This window comes from Xyrauchen texanus, chromosome 43 (genome assembly GCF_025860055.1).
Source record: "Xyrauchen texanus isolate HMW12.3.18 chromosome 43, RBS_HiC_50CHRs, whole genome shotgun sequence".
NCBI lineage: Eukaryota > Metazoa > Chordata > Actinopteri > Cypriniformes > Catostomidae > Xyrauchen > Xyrauchen texanus.
In genome coordinates this window covers 5,174,846-5,185,202 of record NC_068318.1, presented here as the reverse complement: position 1 = coordinate 5,185,202, position 10,357 = coordinate 5,174,846, and the positions used below count along the sequence as shown (strand labels likewise).

Below are 10,357 nucleotides of genomic sequence, written 5' to 3'. Positions count from 1 at the left end.
AGGATTGTTCCCAAAGCGCTTTTCTCAGCGCACCATCTCGTTCTGCTTTTTTCAGGGAACAAGGGTTACTATATGGGATATTGGTACAAGGTACCAAAGCTACATCACCATCACAACTGTCATCAGTTGTTGAGAGGCCTTAATTATTTCACATTGCCCACTTTGATACTAAAAGGATCATGTAGCCTTCTCAACCATCTTCAGTATCAGGTATACGTACATAATGGAACATGGCGATATTATCCCTGTTTATCATCACATTCAACTTTTGCATTAGTAATTGTAGCAAACATGGGCCAAAAAGTAACAGGTCGCACAGGTCGAATGATTACGCTGGGGGCGCATCCATTTATAGCCCGGTCACAGGTGCACCGGTGCACAGGTCGAATGATTACACCAACCGAGGCTATACATTCCGGTCAATGTTCATTGACGTGTTACATCACTGACACCTTAACACTTAGTTTAATAATTTTAAAACATAATTTTACCTATACATAATTAATATTTACATTACATTCATAATGTTAGCCAGAAGGGAACTGGCCCCCACAGTGAGTCTGGTTTCTCCCAAGGTTATACATCTACATAAGATCTACATCTTATGGAGTTTTGTGTTCCTTGCCACAGTCGCCTATAGCTTGCTCACTGGGGTTATTAACTCTTTCCCCGCCAGCGTTTTTAAAAAAACGTTGCCAGCCACCGCCAGGGTTTTTGACGATTTCCGCTAAACTTTAATGGCCCGCAGAATATTTTCTTCCATGAATATATGAAGATGCTATATATCAAAATAAAGATCTGAGCCTCTGCTTTTAGGCAAAAAAAAAAAACGATTTTATTTTTTCTTCATTTGTTCTTTTTTATTGCCACTTGAACAGAGGTAGGTTTTGTCAAAAACAACATTTCGGACAAAAAGCTGAGAAAAAGGCATTTTTATCTACATTTTGAGCTACATTCTCAATACTCCACTTCACGTTTAAGACGATCGCAGTCTGTTTCTTTGATCAAAGAGTTGCGTACTCTTTCAAAACATGCGTGCGGGTCTTCCTTACCGTATTCCACCTAAAACACGGATACCCGGAAAATTCCGTGTTTGGCGGGGAAAGAGTTAATACAATTATCATTTAATTATTTTTAAACTATTAAAAATCTAATTTTGTCTAAATTACACAATGATGATTAATCGACTTTATAGACGTTGCAGTTTTTATCGTCTGTTGATGCTGATGTTCTGTGAAGCTGCTTTGAAACGATGTGTGTTGTGAAAGGCGCTATACAAATAAAATTGACTTGACTTGAACGGGCATAAGCAAGCATGACCACCTGCCATATGCAGAGTGTCAGTAGGAATGTCTTCATGTTGACTGTTCCGGGTCCATCCTCAGGTCCTCCTAATTTGCAGATTCCCGGTTGGGCACTGGCGCTGCATGTTCAGCTCCTCCAGTGCTTTCACCATTCACCTTGTATCAGTAAGGCCCTCCTCTGGAGCAAGCTTAACGCGGCTTGCGTGGATCCACTGTGGTTGAAGGTCAGTTAGCACCCCCGTTCTGGTCACTGGCAGTACAGTAGTTGGCCACACTTTGCTTCACCTAACTTCATTGGTTTCAGACACTTCACCAGAATCTTTGGAACAAATGGATGGCTAGGGCTTTCTGCATGCAGAGGGAGAGAGAGAGATATCACTGTAAAAGGATCAATGGAAAGGAGGAGGCGAGAACCGGCTTTTCAATATAAATAATAGTTTTAATGATAAACTCAAAAGATCACATAAACACACACATGACAGACATGTCCGCTAACGATCTCTCTCTCCTGCACGACACCCTGCAGTCGACCTTTATACCTCGGAGGCTTGATTAGCCTAATACGGGACCAGGTGTGTATGATCACGACCCGGCCCCGCCCTCCACCCTGCCACATTCCTCCCTCGTTCTCTCAGGCTGGGGAGCCCCCGGCCTGACGTACATCCCCCCCCTCTTTCCCTGGGGGAGGGCGCGCCTTCTGCGCTGACTGCCGGCAGGTCATCCCCATCTACCTTGTCGAGGGAGGGGACACGGGGAGGGAAACAGAAATAGGGAAACTTGATTAGCCTAATACGGGACCGGGTGTGTATGATCACGACCGGGCCCCGCCCTCCGCCCTGCCACAATCACCATTTATGCCATTTAATATTTTAATGAGGTAGTCTGCATATTCTGCAATCACTACATCCGTGTCACCTGTGGAGAGAGAGCGAGCCAGCACGGCCTTTGACCCAAGGGGTCGGGAAAGGCCTACACATTAGTATTTCAAATGGAGAGAGTTTAATAACAGAGAATGGTGACATTCTGAGCTCAGTCAGCCGAATCTCTGTATTTATTTTGCCAAATTTTCACCATTTTATCTCACACATGGGAAAGCTTCTGTCCATTTAGAAAAATGGCCCATGATCACGAGCAATAATTTGTTATTCCTGCATGGCAGCATATATGTAAAATCTATTTGCAGGTGTTGGAACGGCAGTTCTGGGTGTGGTAATGAGTCGTGCTTCGTAGGCTTGTGTCTGTTGTTCTTTGCGCACGTTAGACATGAGTCCAGGATACATTTTTCTGCATTTTGTACCCCATTTATGCAATAAGTTTGATTTATTGACTGGATAACCTTTTCTTTTGAAACGTGCAAAATCTGTTGATTGTATCATGGAAAAAATCTCTTCAGCTTGATTTAGGTCTGGGCTTACCACAACTTCCCTTGCAGCCCACTTTGCTACTTCATCAGCATACGTCGAGTCTATGTATATATCGATTGATTTTACTTTAGCCAAATGGCATGCTCTGATCAACGCAAACAACTCAGCAGCTTGTGCAGATTTAAATGGGAGCAAATAAGCTTCAATAATTCTATTTGGAAGTTCCGTTACAGCATAACCAAACCAGTAAACGGAATAATTTGGCTTGGAGCAGGACCCGTCAATGTTCAATGTACCAATGGTCCCCCTCCTCCAGGGAGAATGATGAAACATCCGGCCTGTATAAAGTATATGTTTTTAGGCGATCGATGCAATCATGTGAATCGTTGTAAAATTCACCTTTAGTTAGTAATTTGTAATGATAAAGTCAGGGCGTGTACATCGGAGGTTGGTTTATTTGTCAGATTAGCAGTAGCCAATAAAATAACTCTGCATGTTGTACCATCAACGCCGCAGCAGTCAATATTCGCAAACATGCAGGAAGGCCTTTGGCGACTGTCTCTAAAAATTTTGACAAGTACGCCACTGGTCTATATGTTACGCATTGGGACTGAGCGAGGATCGCTGCTGCTGTGCCTGCTGCCTCGTGCGCATACAGATGAAAGGGTTCATAATGATTTGGTAGCAATGTCCATTTCAGCAGTCCCCTTGAGAGTGTTGCTTCTCTCGGGTTTAGTGAACTATTGTCGAGCATGTGTGCCAAACTGCTTGTTATATGACAAAATCCTAAGAAGCTTTGCATTTGAGTCTTTGTTTTAGGGTGTTGGAAGGTAGTAATCATCTTCACTCTGTCTGTGGATAGACCTAATGTTCCTTTCTGTAGTTCATGACCCAAATTGATAGCTCAGTTTAACCCATTGCTTCTTTTCTTTTGATACATTGAAGCCAGCCTTCACTAATACATTGCACACAATAGTTGAAGCGGCTGTGCATAACTTGATGTCCGGGCCGGAAAGCAGGATGTTGTCAGCATATTTCAATAGACAGGTGGCAGCTTGGTGTTCTTCAAAGTAGCATGCACTACAGCAGAGAACACAGCAGGCGAGTCTCTAAATTCCTGGGGCATTCTGTTACTGTTGGCCTCCATATGTGAATGCGAACAGCAGCTGCATAACAGGCATGACTGACACTGAAGAATTCAGAACACAAAGTAATAATAGTAAAATGAGTGTGGTCTGCTGCAATGTAGTTAATAGTAGTGCACACATCCAGCACCACTGGTGACAATGGCATTAATTTTTTTCAACTCTTGTGTTAATCACCATGTATTATTAGCTTTCTTCTTAGGATTAATTGTTGTTTTATATGATGAGTGAATGGGTTTCAAAATACCTTGTTACAGACACTGTATTAATATCTTTTAATACCTTTTTTTGGACAGAGGATACTGTTTGCAGTATACTGGCAAGTTAGAGCGGAGTTTGACAACATATGGTCTAATGTCAATGAGGCCCGCCTCATCTTTCTGGGTGGCCCATAGCGCTGGGTTGACATTGAGCATTTCCTGTTTCGCAGCAGAAGTGTTGACAGACATTGAGCTGCAAACTTCTCTGCAATGTCCTGTATACACAGACTGACAAGATACTGAGGGAAACTGCAATTGTAATGAGTTAGAATCAAAAGTTATTTTTGCCCCAATTTTATGCATCTGATCACAGACTGACCGATCGATGCAATCGATCGGCAAAATTACACAGGCAAAATTACAAAATCATGCATTTTAAACAAGTTTAGGTTATCTATAGATGTTACAGGTAATTTTGGTGTCATATGACACTTCACAGGAATGCCATTAATTCCCACAGAGTTTAGAGTGCATCCCGTAATAGATCCCTCATAGCAATTTGCTGTTAATAAACTTTTAGATGCGCCAGTATCGATGATAAAGGTATGCGTTTTTTATATGGTAATTCTTTGCATATAGCCAGCGTCTCTGACAATTTTAGTGAAATTATTTTATATCCATTTGGGCACTGGATAAAAGAAAATGCAGATGTTGTACCCTCGCTCGTATCTATCTTTGACTCTGAATCAGATACGTCCGTGGCTGCAGTGAATGAGTTGCCTTTTAAATTGTGTTTATTCGGAATTTAATAGTGCGCATATTGTATTTGGGGTGTTAAGGGTTAAGGCTCTGCTCATGACAATATCATAATTAGACGGCATGTTCTGAAACAGAGACCGCTGCGTACGTTTGATTAGTCTCTTTTCGTTCAGGACCTTTGTCCCAGAATGGTTTTATTTTCTTCCACACCTCATATGATTCTTTTATGTATTTATAATCCCACTAAGGGTCCCCCTACCCTTTTTTAACCATATATTTTGATTCGCTCATGAATCGATCAATAAATGAGCCATCTCTAGGATATGGATCTATGTGTTTTTCCTTCTGACCAACTGGCCAGATTACTAATATAAGGTTCAGTATTGAAACCCTGATTATTTAGAAACATCCACTGTTTTGGAGTTTCGTTCGATAAAGGGCGACTTATTTCCTGTCCCATAATGTCACCCTTTTCATAATACTACAGACAATTTCCCAATTGACACGGTTCATGCAGTACAATAATGCAGATCAAATTTTCTATATTCTCCGTCTTTTCCTTAGGACAATTTCCGTCCTCTTATTATTCATACCAGAATAAGGATACTATTTAAACTACTGCTGCGGTCGTGGGGTTATTCCTATTTATAATAGGGCAAAATCATCTCTTTGAAGAGGCCCCCAAGCAGAGTTATTAACGGAGTTATTAACAATATCAAGCCATTTTATACATTTTATTCTAATTTTAATCTCTTATCAGACAGGTTAATCCTTGATAATTAAATCAGTCTTACCTGTCTGGAGAGATCCCGGACAAGCCCCCAAATCTGTTAGCTAATTTTGTCATTCAATGTATTTAATACATTTTTCTTGATCTGCAATCCCCGTCTCGATGCGGCTCAGCTGAGGGCAGAAAGAAATGACACAGAGACCCAATGCTATCAAATCCTTCTTCCACGTTTATTGAAACAACCTATTCTTGCAAGGGGCAGCTGTGCTTTGTGATGACACAGCAAGCTACCTCACCCAGAGAAGTTGTTGAGAGGCCTTAATTATTTCAAAGAGGGCATACTCAGCTGCACAATTAAATGCTTAACACGTAATAATAAGCCAGTGGCCAAAGAAAACTCTTCTTTACTTAAAAAATGACCTCGGGATGCTTTCTTTCGAAAGAGTCCACCACATTTTGGAAGCACAGCACTTTGTTTGCACTTTCCTACTCTGTATGTTGCTGTCAAGAAAGAGCAAAAAAAGCCTCTACTGCTTTCTGGAGGAGGCAAGAAAAAGGAGCAGGCTGTCCTTTGCCACAGAGAAAGCTGAATGACAGAAAAACAAACAAACAACCAATTTCCAATGATTGATAAATACATCCCAGTTGAGCCAGTTGAGAGTATGAGTTAAAACAAATGAGGAAAAGAAAAAGCTTACAGCACCTAGTATTCCCAGGCAGTCTCCCATCCAAGTACTAACAAGGCCCAACACTGTTTTGCTTCCGAGATCAGACAAGTTCAGGCATGCTCAGGGTGGTATGGCCGTAAGCGAGAGTTGGTGCTACCAGCAGCCTATTTAAAGCAAGCGCACTGCACGCATTCTAATGCTGCTCTCCTGTCATTGACACATGTCTTATACTGCAGCTCTAAAAAAGGAACAAGAGACTCTTTCCTCTCAGAAATTGTCTCAGAAGAGTTCGGCGTGCTCAGGGTGGTATGGCCGTAAGTGAGAGTTGCTGCTACCAGCAGGCTATTTAAAGCAAGCGCACTGCATGCATCCTTATGCTGCTCTCCCATCATTGACACGTCTTATACTGCAGCTCTAAATAAGGAAAAACGGATGCGTTCCTCTAAGACACTAGCCTATTTTCCATCCACCTTTTGCACTATTTTGTGTCGACAAAGTGAAAATGATAAAAATAAAATTGTGACATTTGCCGCCTTCTGCCCATTTTCATTCAAATGGCCTTTTATCGATTAAAAAGGTGTTCATGATAACGTCATGCCTAAAAAAACACTGTCACATAAGTTTTGGTTTAGCGCAAATTAAATCTGCCCTGAAGTCGTTTCCATTCAGAAATGTGTGTTTATGGCTAATTCACCTCCCAGATATCCCTAATTGTAATTACAGCAGTGCTGATGTAGGACCATATAGCATGATTGTGAGTGTGATATTGCTTATATACAACAGTTCAATGAACAAGTACAAAAAAAAAGAAATGAGTACGGTCATAAAAACAAATTTGTGCTTGGCACTACTTTCTTATGCGACTGATCAGAATCTGCTGTTCCTGGTTCAAAACAAATGATGCGTCCAATCCTCCTTTAGTAATTCAAAAAGTTCACTTCAGAAATAGTATCACAGCTTTTGCTGTTTCTAACAAGGGATAAACAAGGATAGACAGATGGATGTGTGTGTGCGTGTTTGTCAGAGAGAGAGAGAGAGGTTTAACAAAAACTTTATTGTTACACTTAACAATCATACATCACAAGTTATCAAAATAATTTAGTAATGCAATCTTAAAAAGAACTAAAATAATAAAATACACAAATCATCATCCTTTTTTAAAAAAAAGTAAAAACAACAGACCATCATCAACTGTACATAAAATTCCATTAACTCCCCAAATTTCAGAAAACCTCATCTCATCATTGATAAGAGCATAATAAGCAAATTCAACTTTAAGCCTTCCTGCAATCATATTCCTAAATATCATTTCAGCATCTGTACTAAACCGTAGTAGTCCCTTATTTTTCCTTGTTTTCCAAATCACTAGTTTTGCTGTTCCTATCAAATAATTTAGTAAACATACTTTCCTTCTGATAGAAAAACTATACTTCACGCCTCCAATAAAGATTTTCTCTGAGAACTCCTCATTAAAAGCTTGAAACCAATTTGTAAGAATATTAAAAAGGCCTACTAATCTTTCACATCTTAAAAACAAATGTTCTAAATGTTCAACCCTCCCACAAAACCTACATTCCTCACCTACTGCTGGATTTAGGTGTGCCACATGTCTGTCTGTAGCTATTGCCCCGTGAATAATCCTCCACTGTAGATCTGCAGTTCGCTTCTCTATGGGAGGTTTATACAGGGCTCTCCACCTGTCCCTCACAAGGAAGTCTGGCTCCAACATTTCTGGCCACTTTGAAAGTTTTTGTCTTGTATGTGAGTCTTTATACAGAACTTTCACTGTAGTGTAATATATTGCTTTCTTTGAGGTGTTCTCAAAAAACTCCAACTGAGGGGTTTCTAAAGATAATATAGAATCTGCAACTCCACTTTCTCGTTCTTCATTAATGACAGAGGTAACTTTAATCCTTGGAAATTCCAGTCCACTTTGAATATCCATCAAATGTATCCTCCCAATGTACTCCCTGTAACTGCTTGGCAACACGTTTAAAATTTCTTCTACAAGCTTAGATGTAAGACGTGAAGACCTCAAGCCCGTCACTTCTCCAATGGCCTTTGCGTCTTTCCACCCATTTTTATTCAGCAGGTGCCCCAACTTAACAACTCCATTTCTCAGTAAGCATGAACGTACACTTACTGAGGACAACAGCCTGGTCTGCAACATTGGGATAAAATTAAAGGTTCCTCAGTAACCCAGTGTCCTGGTTCATCCAATACCCTTTCAGTTTTAAAAACAGTCCTCCAAGAATGTAGCATTGACTGGTAAAAAGGTGTCAGTTCAGACAGACTCAGCTCTCCCAGCCTTATTAAAAATAGATGTCTGTCCAATCCAAGACCACCAGCCTTCTGTAAAATCCCTTTTGCAGTCTGAGTCCAAGCCAGGTCTTTATGGTATAGTAGTCTCTGTGCCGCTTGTATCCTGAAAGCGCGAATGCGGCTTTTTACATCCACCAAACCCTGTCCTCCTTCCTGAATGGGATGATAAAGCGCTGCTGCACGAATGTGGCTCCATAACAATAGTTCGATGCCATAATGTGTAAGCGGCCAGGTTATTAATTACTAGAACTCTCCCTCTGTATGACAATTGTGGTAATAGCCATTTCCATTTAGACAATCGGGCAGACACCTCCAGTATTCCCTCCCAATTTTTAGCTTGAAATTGTTTATTCCCTAAAAAAACACCTAAAATTTTCAGCCCTTCTCTTCCCCACAGCAATCCACTCAGCAATTGTGGAGGTCCTATCCCCTCCCACTTCCCAATAATAAAACCTTCACTTTTTCCCCAGTTTACTCTTGCTGATGATGCTTTCTCATACTGTTCAATAGCCTTTGTTAACACTGTAACATCATTTTGACTTGTAATAAACATTGTAATGTCATCAGCATAAGCTGATAGTGATACTCTAGAATTACTTATTATTCCAGGAATTGAAATTTCACACAAATCTCTTCTTAGCCTACACAAAAGAAGTTCAATCACAAGGCTGTACAATTGCCCAGAAAGTGGGCAGCCTTGTCTAATACCTCTTAATATTGGTATTGGTGCACTTAAACCACCACCAGCTTTTACTATTACAAAGGCATTAAAATACAATAATTGAACGTATGATATAAAAGTGTCACCAAAACCACATTTTTGTAAGACATTAAAAAGATAACCATGATCAACTTGATCAAAAGCTTTCTCTTGATCTAATGATAAAATGCCAAGGTTAGAATTATTAAGAAGGTTAAAATCAATTCTATCCCTCACTAAAAAAAGACTGTCCATGATCGACCGATTAGGAATACAATATGTCTGGTCCTTCTGAATTAATGTTTCCAAGTAACACTTGAGTCTGTTTGCTAAAAATTTTGAGAATATTTTGTAGTCCAGACACAACAAAGATACTGGTCTCCAATTTTTCAGAAGTCCAAGATCCCATTTCTTTGGGATTAAGGATAGTACTGCACGTCGACAACTTGTAGGAAGTGACTTGTTTTCAATGCTTTCTAAAAGTACTTCATAAACATCTTGACCAAGAATCTCCCAAAATTGTTTATAAATTTTTCCAAGATTGATCCAAGATGGCGGCGCGGTAGCACGCAGCGGCCACTCCGGATCCACAATGGTGCTATTTTTTGTTAAAAAAGCCCGACTTTTGCAACACATGGACATCGGAGCAACCAGTGTTCGTGTCTACCATCGCCAGACACTACTCAAATATAAGACTCATGCAAAAACCAAGCTGCATGATGACCTGCAGGAGGCGCTACGTGTACTCGGCTTGCTGCGGAGACCAGGCCTCCAGCCCTCGGCGTCGCCTGATGCCAGTGGCCGGGGGAGAGGACGTCATAAGCGGTGTGCGAGAAAGCGGAAGCGCGGAAAGAGGGCGGGGGTCCATGCTAGGCTAAAACAAACCCTAGCCGGCCGGCTCTCCCGTCTATCCTGCTCTCAAATGTTTGCTCCCTGGACAATAAACTGGACTATATCCGACTCCAGCAGGCTACGCAGCATGAGTTTAGAGACTGCTGCGTCTTTGTTTTCACGGAGACGTGGCTCAGCGACAGAGTTCGGATGCCGCCATTCAGCTAGACGGGCTCGCCTCGTTTCGTGCCGACAGAAATACAGCTCTCTCGCGGTAAGACTCGCGGTGGTGGCTTGTGTGTTTACATCAACACGAATGGTGCAAGAACTCTAT

At 41.1% G+C, this 10,357-nt stretch overlaps 1 pseudogene; it reads right to left on the bottom strand.

The window, feature by feature from the left end:
• Positions 1 to 6,193: 6,193 nt before the first annotated feature.
• On the bottom strand, positions 6,194 to 6,312 carry LOC127636245 (uncharacterized; annotated as a pseudogene).
• Positions 6,313 to 10,357: the final 4,045 nt, after the last annotated feature.